The sequence below is a fragment of the Podarcis melisellensis genome, assembly GCF_964234715.1.
Source record: "Podarcis melisellensis genome assembly, chromosome: 5".
NCBI lineage: Eukaryota > Metazoa > Chordata > Lepidosauria > Squamata > Lacertidae > Podarcis > Podarcis melisellensis.
The window spans coordinates 2,896,521-2,909,050 of record NC_138537.1 but is presented as its reverse complement, the minus strand read 5'-3'; positions in this window follow the sequence as shown (position 1 = coordinate 2,909,050).

The following is a 12,530-nucleotide window of genomic DNA, read 5'->3' as shown; positions in this document are numbered from 1 at the left end:
CTCTAAGAGTCATCTAGTCCAACCGGCTGCAGTTCAGGAATCACAACCTGGGGCCAGATCATACCCTGGTCTGGCAGGTTCTAGAAGCCCCGTCTGCACACACAGAGAGAGAAGGGCCTGTGCGTTGTCACCTTGGGCCCATATGTAAAACATAAGTTGCATTATGCCTGCGTTGCAGAGGGTTAGACTAGATGACCATTGGGTCCCTTCTAACGCTACAATTCTAGGATTCTGAGATTCTGTGAAATGTCAATCCAGAAGAAAAAAAAAACACACCTGATAGCCATTTGCTTGGATTCAGTGGTTTCCGGGGGAATTTACGGGGCAAGGACAAGTCTGGATGAGGCCTTAGAGCAGTTGTTCCCAACTTTTTTTGGCCACCTAAGCACCTCTAAAAGCCTGGTGCCCCCCATGACATATAATTCTTATTACAGTCATACCTCTAGTTGCATTGTGGTTCAAGTTGTGGACTTTCGGGTTGTGAACACGGCAAGCCCAGAAGTGTATACTTCCAGGTTTTGCCACGCATGCACACACAGAAGTGTTCTGTGCACTTCATGCATGCGCAGGAGTGCTCTATTGAGTCACGCACGCACGCAGAAGCGGCACTCAACTTATGGACTTTTCGGGGTGCGAACGGCACCCTGGGATGGATCACATCCAAAAGTAGAGGTACCACTGTATTCAAAAAGTGAACTCCTATTTACGTGGAGCGGTGCCTAAAAGGCCATCAACTGTTAATAACTCATTCTCGAATTGCCCCCCCTAAAAATCAAATCGCGCCCCTGTGGGGCATGTGCCCCACATTGGGAACCACAGCCCTAGAGTGTGGAGTGGTAAAAGTTAAAGGGATGCCTGACCATTAGGTCCAGTCGTGGCCGACTCTGGTGTTGTGGTGCTCATTTCACTTTATTGGCCGAGGGAGCCAGCGTACAGCTTCTGGGTCATGTGGCCAGCATGACTAAGCCGCTTCTGGCGAACCAGAGCAGTGCACGGAAACACCGTTTACCTTCCCGCTGGAGTGGTACCTATTTATCTACTTGCACTTTGAGGTGCTTTCAAACTGCTAGGTTGGCAGGAGCAGGGACCGAGCAACGGGAGCTCATTCCGTGGCGGGGATTCGAACCGCCAGCCTTCTGATCAGCAAGTCCTAGGCTCTGCAGTTTAACCCACAGTGCCACCCACGTCCCTTGTGTGGAATGGAGGCATGACCTAATAAGTCACTGGGGTTTAAGCCACCTGTCCAAGCAGAGCACACAACCAGGCCTCTAACCCATGGCTTTGCCTTGTCCCTGAGCTGGGATTTAAAGTTCTGCTCCAAATGCAAGCACTCCTCGTGAGTAGGGCTGGGCTGGCAACACTTCTTAGGAAAGAGGTTGGAATACTGGAACCACATTACAAGGACAGGGCAGCTTTCAAGGGCTTTGGCCGCTCCCAGTAGCTTAAACCCTGCAGGACAACAGCTGCACGCCTCCATGTGCATGACCGATGCGGCGATTGCATTTTGTCCTCTCTCCTCCCCAGCTCGGAAAAGGAATCCAGGACAAGGCTCCAAAGAGTAGGACGCAAGGGCGCATTCCAGGCCCGCGCGAGGCGGGGTCACCCGCACCAAACAGGCCTTTTCATAATAGCTTTCACACCTGCGAAAGAAGAGGCTGGTTTATTGCCTCGGTAAACAAAAGTTCGAATCCAGGCAAAGTACAAACTCTGCCCCAGGCTGTTCTGAGAGCACACCTTCTGTTGGTAAAATGAACTCGGTGAGATACAGCCAGGCGAGAGCCACGTGAGGGAACGGGACGCTTTCTGGCTCCCTCAGCTGATGTGTCCAGGGTTTAAAAGTTCAGTTTTAATTCTCGTTCTTTAAGGCTGTTAAGGGAGTTTTATGCAGCGTGGCTGCTGCCTCTTTCAGACGCCTTCTGGGAAGCAACGCGGTGATTGACTCTCAGGGTCCAGTGCTGGATTTACATATAAACTAAGCAAGCTATAGCTTAGGGCCCCACTCTCTCTGCCCCCCAAAAATTAAAGGAAAAAAACCTGGATGTACATTTCCAAAATATAAGATAAAAAATAAATAAAATGAAACCTAAAGGTAAAGGGACCTCTGACCATTAGGTCCAGTCGTGGATGACTCTGGAGTTGTGGCCCTCATCTCGCTTTATTGGCTGAGGGGGCCGGTGTACAGCTTCCGGGTCATGTGGCCAGCCACTTTTGGCGAACCAGAGCAGCGCAGAGAAATGCCGTTTACCTTCCCACCAGAGCGGTACCTATTTATCTACTTGCACTTCGTGCTTTCAAACTGCTAGGTGGGCAGGAGCAGGGACCGAGCAACGGGAGCTCACCCTGTCGCGGGGATTTGAACCGCTGACCTTCCGATCGGCAAGCCCTAGGCTCTGTGGTTTAGACCACAGCACCACCCGCGTCTCCTACATACAGCAAAAGTGTTTTGTGCATGCGGACTGATTTTAATTTGCTGAAATCAAAACATGCAGCCAGGGCGGTCTTAAGCATATCCAGCACCGTGGTGCAAAGATCCCTCCAGTGCCCCCATTTCCCAGAGTTGATGACATTTTCCCAAGCCTCTGCGGGGATCACTCTACTCCTGCGGAGGCTTGATTTGATCCTGGAATGTCCTGGAATGTCCCGGTTTTCTTTGTTGTTGTTGTTGTTTAGTCGTTTAGTCGTGTCCGACTCTTCGTGACCCCATGGACCAGAGAACGCCAGGCACCTCTGTCCTCCACTGCCTCCCGCAGTTTGGTCAAACTCATGCTGGTAACCTCGAAAACACTATCCAACCATCTCGTCCTCTGCCGTCCCCTTCTCCTTGTGCCCTCCATCTTTCCCAACATCAGGGTCTTCTCCAGGGAGTCTTCTCTTCTCATGAGGTGGCCAAAGTACTGGAGCCTCAGCTTTACAATCTGTCCTTCCAGTGAGCACTCAGGGTTGATTTCCTTCAGTATGGAGAGGTTTGATCTTCTTGCAGTCCATGGGACTCTCAAGAGTCTCCTCCAGCACCATAATTCAAAAGCATCAATTCTTCGGCGATCAGCCTTCTTGATGGTCCAGCTCTCACTTCCATACATCACGACTGGGAAAACCATAGCTTTAACTATACGAACCTTTGTTGGCAAGGTGATGTCTCTACTTCTCAAGATGCTGTCTAGGCCTGTAATTGCCCTTCTCCCAAGAAGCAGGCGTCTTTTAATTTCGTGGCTGCTGTCACCATCTGCAGTGATTATTGAGCCCAAGAAAGTAAAATCTCTCACTACCTCCATTTCTTCCCCTTCTATTTGCCAGGAGGTGATGGGACCAGTGGCCATGATCTTCGTTTTTTTGATGTTGAGCTTCAGACCAGGTTCATGGTTCTTACATTCCAGGTTCCTATGCAATATTTTTCTTTACAGCATTGGACTTTCCTTTCGCTTCCAGGCATATCCGCAACTGAGCGTCCTTTCGGCTTTGGCCCAGCCGCTTCATCAGCTCTGGATCTACTTGTACTTGCCCTCCGCTCTTCCCCAGTAGCATGTTGGACGCCTTCCGACCTGAGGGGCTCATCTTCCAGCGTCATATCTTTTATATGCCTGTTGTCTTTGTCCATGGAGTTTTCTTGGCAGGGATACTGGAGTGGCTTGCCGGTTCCTCCTCCAGGTGGATCACGTTTGGTCAAAACTCTCCACTATGACCTGTTCATCTTGGGTGCCCTGCTCGGCATAGTTCATAGCTTCTCTGAGTTCTTCAAGCCCCTTCGCCACGGCAAGGCAGTGATCCATGAAGGGGCGGTTTTCTTTAGGACCTCCCTAAAGGTATGACGTAGCCCTCATGGCTAATAGCCCTCAATAGCATATTCTTCTGTGACTTTGCCTAATCCTTGTCTAAAGCCATCCAAGATGGCGGACATCACTGTGTCCTGTGGCAGGGAGTTCCACAGTTTACACTGCACAAAGAAATCCTAACCTAAATTTCCCAATATTCAGCTTCACTGGATGTCCCTGACTTCTCATGTTTCAAGAAGGCGGAGGAAAATCTTCTCTAACCATCCATAATGTTAAAAACTTCTATCAATGTCCCAAAGAACCAGGGTGCGCTGTGTCTTCCATGGCACTCTTCCCCCTCTGCTAGGTCTGCAGACATTATTAAAAGTAGAAGAGGCTTCTGCAAAGCTGGACACAGCTGTGCAACTCCGCAGGTGTGCATTTGCAGAAACTTCTTCTTTTTTTGAGGGGGCAAAAAAATCTGCACAGTTGTTCCCAGCTGTAGGGCAAGTTCACATCAAAAATAATAACAACAAAGTTATACAGCTGACATACCAGCCAGCTCAAGGAAGATCAGGTAGGGGAAACTCAGTTGTATCCTTCAAGAAACCCCTCCAAAGATGTAAATGGGGCAGAAAGGTTCCCTAACAGGCTGTGCAGGCAAAAACCCTTGAACTTTACAAATGTAAGGTCCTGTACTTAGGAAGGAAGAGAAAGCTGCAGAATTAAAAGATGGACTCAATGGACCGCAAGCTTAACAAGAGGCAACAGTGTGATGCAGCAGCAAAAAAGGCTAATGCTATTCTAGGCTGCATCCACAGAAATCTAGTGTCCAGTTCAAAGGAGGTAATATTATCACACTATTCTGCCTTAGTCAGACCACACTTGGAATACTGTGTCCAATTCTGGGCACCACAATTTACCATATTTTTTGCTCTATAAGACTCACTTTTTCCCTCTTAAAAAGTAAAGGGAAGTGTGTGTGTGTGTGTGTGTGTGTGTGTGTGTTATGGAGCGAATGCAGGCTGCACAGCTATCTCAGAAGCCAAAACAGCAAGAGGGATTGCTGCTTTCACTGTGGAGCGATTTTTTTCTGAGATTCAAATTTTTTTTCTTCTTGTTTTCTTCCTCCAAAAACTAGGTGTGTCTTATAGAGCGAAAAATACGGTAATTATCTTGGGGGTGATCAAGATGATCAAGGGTCTGGAAACCAAGCCTTATGAGGAACGGTTGAAGGAGCTGGGTATATTTTACATGGTTAAGAGGAGACTGAGAGGAGATAGATAGATAAGATAAAACTTTATTCGCATTAGCCAATGGCCATAGCAAAAGTAAAACTTTACAGTATATAGTGGTACCTCAGTGGTACATACGCTTCAGATTACATACGCTTCAGGTTACAGACTCTGCTAACCCAGAAATATTACCTCGGGTTAAGAACTTTGCTTCAGGATGAGAACAGAAATTGTGCAGCGGCGGTGCAGCAGCAGCAGGAGGCCCCATTAGCTAAAGTGGTGCTTCAGGTTAAGAACAGTTTCAGGTTAAGAACGGACCTCCGGAACGAATTAAGTACATAACCAGAGGTACCACTGTACATGGAAAGGAAATTTGATATAAGAGCACAATCAGTCGTCATTTAGTGGCCCTTATTCTGATTGCCCCTGCTATGAACCTAGCAACCTTTGCTGTTATCTGCTCATTTTGACCTGATAGAAGAAAGGACATCGTGGCAGTGGCTGAGCGCCCTGGGATGGTTAGTACAAGTGAAGTGGTGATCTCGTTCCTCAGGTCTTTGTAGAGAGCGCAAGACAGGAGGACGTGTGCCGCTGTTTCGGTGCTACTATATCCACAGGGGCAAAGACATTTCTTAGACGGGATCTTTTGGAATTGACCCTCAAGTACCACAGATGGAAAAACATCCAGTCTTGCGAAGGTAAAAGCACATCTGTATTTTGGGAGACAGGCATCTTCAAATATCTGAAGGGCTGTCTTATGGAAGAGGGAACAAGCCAGGTTTCTCCTGCTGTGGAGGGTAGGACTCGAACCCATGGCTTCAAGTTACAATAAAGGAGATTCCGACTAAACTTACGGAAAGGCTTTCTGTTCGACAGAGGAACGGTCTCCCTCAGAAGGTGGCAGACTCTCCTTCCTTGGAGGTTTTTAAGCAGCGGTTGGATGGATGCTTTAGCTGAGATCCCTGCATTGCACGGGGTTGGGCTAAATGACCTTTGGGTGCATTTACAATTCTGTGATTCTGTGATCTGGAAGCTGCAGTTAGTGCAAAATGCTGCAGCACAATTGCTGATGGGGTGAGGCCTTGCTGGCATACAACACCTGTGCTCCGAGATCTGTGCTGATTTTCTATCGGTCCAAGATCAAGGTGTTATTATTAGTATATAATGACCTTGACAACTCGGGACCAGTTTATCAAGGAGATCCCCTTACCCCAAATGTATCCACTCAACCACTTTGTTCAGTAAAACTGGCTCCATTATTTGTTGTTGTTGTTTAGTCGTTTAGTCATGTCCACCTCTTTGTGACCCCCTGGACCAGAGCACGCCAGGCACTCCTGTTTTCCACTGCCTCCCGCAGTTTGGTCAAACTCATGCTGGTACCTTCGAGAACACTGTCCCACCATCTCGTCCTCTGCCGTCCCCTTCTCCTCGTGCCCTCCATCTTTCCCAACATCAGGGTCTTTTCCAGGGAATCCTCTCTTCTCATGAGGTGGCCAAAGTCTTGGAGCCTCAGCTTCAGGATCTGTCCTTCCAGTGAGCACTCAGGGCTGATTTCCTTCAGAATGGAGAGGTTGGATCTTCTTGCAGTCCGTGGGACTCTCAAGAGTCTCCTCCAGCACCAGAATTCAAAAGCATCCATTCTTTGGCGATCAGCCTTTTTTATGGTCCAGCTCTCACTTCCATACATCACTACTGGGAAAACCATAGCTTTTACTATATGGACCTTTGTTAGCAAGGTGATGTCTCTACTTTTTAAGATGCTATCTAGCAGCACCTTCATGGATCACTGCCTTGCCGCAGCGAAGGGGCTTGAATAACCCATAGAAGCTATGAGATATGCTGTGCAGGGCACCCAAGATGAACAGGTCATAGTGGAGAGTTTTGACCAAACGTGATCCACCTGGAGCAAGAACCGGCAAGCCACTCCAGTATCCCTACCAAGAAAACTCTATGGACAAAGACAACAGGCTCCATTATAGGTGCCATATAATACCGGTTCCACATATGTAAGAACTTGATATTTTAGCACCTGAACTTAGGAACTCCCTGCCTATTGATATCAGGCAGGTGTGTTCCCTCTTTCGGAACCTGCTAAAAACATTTCTGTTTAGGCAAGCCTAGCCTGATGTTTAGGAAGTTGATGTAAGTATTAATCTGCTTTTAGTCTATTCTTATTTTAACATTCAAAGTTTCAAATTATTGCTGTTATTTCTTTGCAGTGATAATTTTATTTTATTTTTTGTAAAGCACTTTGAATTTTTTGGGGGGTTTTGACAATCAAACAATGTAGATTTCCCCCCTTCAAAATACAAAAATAAAGCCACTCGTGCCATTAAAGCATAATGGTTGGCAAGACTGCAAACATGGTGATGATGCAACATACCTTAAAACAGGCGACGGAGGGGGGAAATGGAGCCAAGAGGGGGAAGTTGCAGGGATGCATCTGTTTACATGCAGGCTGTCAGTGGTGTCCTGAGGATTATTGAGAGATCAAGACATTGCAGTGATTGTGTTGTGCAAACCTGTTATGCAAAATGCAAAACTCAGACTGGTAATTTGACCTGTGGTAGCACCTTCCGTGCATCATCAATCCTTACTAGATGGATTGCAGGAGCTGTAGGGACATAAGAAGTCACCTTGTACCAACTCAGCCCATGGGTCAATCTAACACAGTACTGTCTACACTGGCAGGCAGCACCTCTCCAGGGTTTTGGGCATGCCATTTAGGAATTGAACAATGGGACCTCCTGCATGTAAACAGATGCTGTACCACTGAGCTAACTTTCCGGAGAAATAAAGATGGTAGTCCTCATGGTTTCGAACAAACACCGATTTTAAATAGGAGCCTAGGAAGCTGCCTGACCCTGCGTCAGATCATTGGCCCGACACAGACTGGCAGCAGCTCTTGGGGATTTCAGTCTCTCTCAACCCTACCTGAGGAATGAACATGGGACCTTCTGCCTGATGCTCTACCCATTGAACTTACAGCCCTTCCCCTTGGTTCCATCTACTGCCCTTGCGGTAATGTTAAGTAGACCTGGAAGTATGTGGGCAGCGCCAATCCTATGAGTGTCCATCACCCTGGACCTCTACAGGTTTTGGGGTGTGGGTTTGGGGTGAGTTGTACCCCCCTACCGCTTACAACACTCACAAGAAAGCACTTCATTGTGCAGAGCAGAGTTAAACTATGGAACTCCCTGCCTCAGGAAGCAATGATACCAACCAACTTGGGTGGCTTTAAAAGAGGGTTAGGCAAATCCATGGAGGAGGCCACTAGCCAGGATGCCTATACTTTGCTTCCACAGTTGGAGGCAGCCATGCTTCTGAATATCAGTTGCTGGAAACAACAAGACGAGAGAGTGTTGCTCTTGAGTTCAGGTCCTGCTTCTGGGATCTTGTGTTCGAATCCTGCCTGCAGGCTTCCCACGAGCCTCTGGTTGGCCACTGCGAGAACAGGATGCTGGACCAAATGGACCACTGGCCTCATCCTGCAAGTTCTTCTTATGCTCTTAAGTCTCAGTTTGCTGGTTCTTGCTCTTCCCAGGCTCAGAAAGGGCAAGTTTCCAACCCGGCCATGTCCTGCCTACGGCCTCATAACCACCCCTGATCCAAGCTATGAAGCAATTTCAGAGGAAGGACAGAGAATCACAGAATCTTAGAGCTGGAAGGCATCCCAAGGTCATCTAGTCCAACCCGCTGCAATGCAGGAATCTCAGCTAAAGCATCCATGGCAGATGGCCACCCAACCTCTGTTTACAAACCTCCAAGGAAGTTTGTTCCATTGTCCAACAGCTCTTACTGCCAGAAAGTTTTTCCTGATGTTGAGTCGGAATCCCCTTTCTTGTAACTTGAAGCCATGGGTTCGAGTCCTACCCTCCAGAGCAGGAGAAAACAAGCAGGGGTCTCCCAGGTGGTGCTACTTTGAAAGGACCAGTACCCCTCTCTCTGCTGCTGCAAGGTCCGAAAAGGGTGCCTTCGATTGGTGGCCAAAAAACATTGGCGCTAGAAGTTGGCCTTGAGAAGGTTTCGCAAGGCGGGACATGGCCGTGAATCCTTTGCACACTGCTGCAATTTTGCAATGAAGGACAAGGTTAATTCCCGAGCTTTGAAAGCGATGCAGAATTCATTAGGCTTTATTAAAGACAAAACAAATGATCCACAAAGAAACAAAAGCCCTCATCATTATAATGATTTTTTAACTGCAAGGGGGGGGGGATAGGGATGTCTCTGTGCCAGCCACTCACTGTTTTTTGGAGAGATGGTGTGTTTGGAGCGAGAGGGAGCGTTTCGTCAGGGGACGGGAGCCGGGCAGGGAAGGTGATGTCACCGGCAAGAACGCGGAGTCAGCTTTCTAAGCAAAGCTTCTGTTGACCCAGTCACTTTGCCGGATTACAAAATAAAGGGCAGACTCCAACAGAGGCCTCTGACGTAGCTCCCATCCCTTTTAAGCAGCTTCCTAGCAGAGTTTGCCCTAAGTCACGACGGCTCCTTTTCACTTCTGGTGATGCAGTTTAATTTGTTGGCTCACTTCTTCGCAAGCTTTATTATTATTTTTTTCTTCCTTCCCCCTCCAAAAGAAAGAGGGAGAAAAATATCAGAAGATGGGTATTTATAGACAGGAAAAATGCATTTTGCAACAAAGAGGATTGCACAAATTTATGGAGGAGGGGGGCGGACTGTATCGATGGCTCCTAGCCAGGGTGGCTCTGCTAAGCTCAGTCTCCCCAGTTTTGATTTCTCTGATTTAACAAAAAATAAAAACCCAAAGCCCTTCCGTTTTCTGCATGCAGCATTTAGACAGCTTCACTTCTGGCAAAAGGTGGGGTGAAGAACAAGGCACGGTGAGGAGATCCAAAAGGATCTGAAGGTGAACAGGACTGAAAGTGAAACTGCCAACATCATGACTGTGTTGTACAAATTTATGGCGATGTCTTACTTGGAATACTGTGTACAGTTCAGGTTTCCCCTACCTGCGCCTTTGTTGTTTAGTCGTTTAGTCATGTCCGCCTCTTTGTGACCCCCTGGACCAGAGCACGCCAGGCACTCCTGTCTTCCACTGCCTCCTGCAGTTTGGTCAAACTCAGGCTGGTAGCTTTGAGAACACTGTCCCACCATCTCGTCCTCTGTCATCCCCTTCTCCTTGTGCCCTCCATCTTTCCCAAAATCAGGGTCTTTTCCAGAGAGTCTTCTCTTCTCATGAGGTGGCCAAAGTCTTGGAGCCTCAGCTTCAGGATCTGTCCTTCCAGTGAGCACTCAGGGCTGATTTCCTGCAGAATGGAGAGGTTGGATCTTCTTGCAGTCCATGGGACTCTCCAGAGTCTCCTCCAGCACCAGAATTCAAAAGCATCCATTCTTTGGCGATCAGCCTTCTTTATGGTCCAGCTTTCACTTCCTGCGCCTCAGTGCATCACAATCAGGACACACCACTGTGATGCAGCTCTGTAAAATGCATATTCAGACTCAGATGTCACACAACAGAGGAATGGTGTCCAGATCACGAGAAGTCATAAATCCGCTCCTGTCTCAGCACCGGTCAAGTCACATCTGAAGCTCTGTCCTGGATGCCAGATAATAATAATAATAATTTTTATTTATACCCCGCCCTCCCCAGCCAAGGCCAGGCTCAGGGCGGCTAACAAGCAATATTAAAAACAAGTTGAATGAATACAACTTAAAAACAAGATTAAAATACAACAGTAAAATATTGAAACATTAAAATATTAAAATGCAGCCTCATCACAGGAGGGAGTCAAATTGGCTCCAAGCCAAAGGCCAGGCGGAACAACTCTGTCTTACAGGCCCTGTGGAAAGAAATCAGATCCTTCAGGGCCCTGGTCTCATGAGGCAGAGTGTTCCACCAGGCTGGAGCCAGTGTTGAAAAGGCCCTGCCTCTGGTTGAAGCTAATCTAACTTCCTTAGGGCCCGGGACCACTAAGAAGCACATGTGCTACCTGGAGCATGTCTTAAAGAAGGTGACTAAGATGTTGAGAGGTCTAGAAACCACATCTTATGAAAACTTCTTTTTAAAAAAAGAGAGCTGGCCATGTTTCCGCTTAGCCTGGAGAAGAGAAGGTTAAGGGGAGGCATACTAGAATCATAGAATCATAGAGTTGGAAGAGACCACAAGGGCCATCGAGTCCAACCCCCTGCCAAGCAGGAAACCCCATCAGAGCACTCCTGACATATGGTTGTCAAGCCTCTGCTTAAAGACCTCCAAAGAAGGAGACTCCACCACACTCCTTGGCAGCAAATTCCACTGTCAAACAGCTCTTACTGTCAGGAAGTTCTTCCTAATGTTTAGGTGGAATCTTCTTTCTTGTAGTTTGGATCCATTGCTCCGTGTCCTCTTCTCTGGAGCAGCAGAAAACAACCTTTCTCCCTCCTCTATGTGACATCCTTTTATATATTGGAACATGGCTATCATATCACCCCTTAACCTCCTCTTCTCCAGGCTAAACATGCCCAGCTCCCTTAGCCGTTCCTCATAAGGCATCGTTTCCAGGCCTTTGACCATTTTGGTTGCCCTCCTCTGGACACGTTCCAGTTTGTCAGTGTCCTTCTTGAACTGTGCTCTTCAAATATCAGAAGTATCGAAAACCCGCAGCTTGCAAAAAAACAGGGTCTGCATGGGGCAGAGTGAGGAATATCCACATTCCCAGACTACCCCTGTACCTTTAACCCATCAGCTCACTTCTCTATCTCTTTGTTTGTTTACCAGACTGATATGTCTTAGGTTGCATCCCATTAACCCCTCCCCCCTCCGCTTTTCTCTCAGACCTCGGAATGAAAGGTCCCCTTTGAACTAGCCTCTGAGAGGACAGAGGAACATGCACCACTGCCTTTGCTCACTTCCAAACTAGCCAGTTGCACTACAACTAGAAACCTTTTCGATCCAAGTGATGCATTTCCTAAAATAAGCAACTTTGCTATTTTATTGCATGCAAGCATTTCTCTTTCTGTGTTTTTGCAACAGGTGAAGTCTACCCTCTAACCAAGGTGTTCACTCTGCATTCTCAAGGGTTCAGTCAGTCATTGGACCCTGTGACCCTAATAGGACAGGCTGCACTATAAAAGGTGGAGTCCGATTGCTCTCTGGACTGCAGAGTTAGAAGGTAAAAAGGTAAAGGTAAAGGACCCCTGGACAGTTAAGTCCATTCAAAGGCAACTATGGGGTGTGGCGCTCATCTCGCTTTCAGGCCAAGGAAGCCAGTGTTTGTCCGCAGACAGCTTTCTGGATCATGTGGCCAGCAGGACTAAACTGCTCCTGGTGCAATGGAACAGCGTGACGGAAACCAGAGCGCAGGGAAATGCAGTTTTGCCTACCTTCCACAGTGGTACCTATTTATCTACTTGCACTGGTGTGCTTTTGAACTGTTAGGTTGGCAGGAGCTGGGACAGAGCAATGGGCGCTTACCCCATCGTGGGGATTTGAACCGCCGACCTTCAGATCGGCAAGCCCAAGAGGCTAGATGACTTCCAAGTCCCCATCCAATGCCTGGGCTTCTGTGAAACAGCCAAGAAAGCTGGATATTGTGTAAATTTCAGA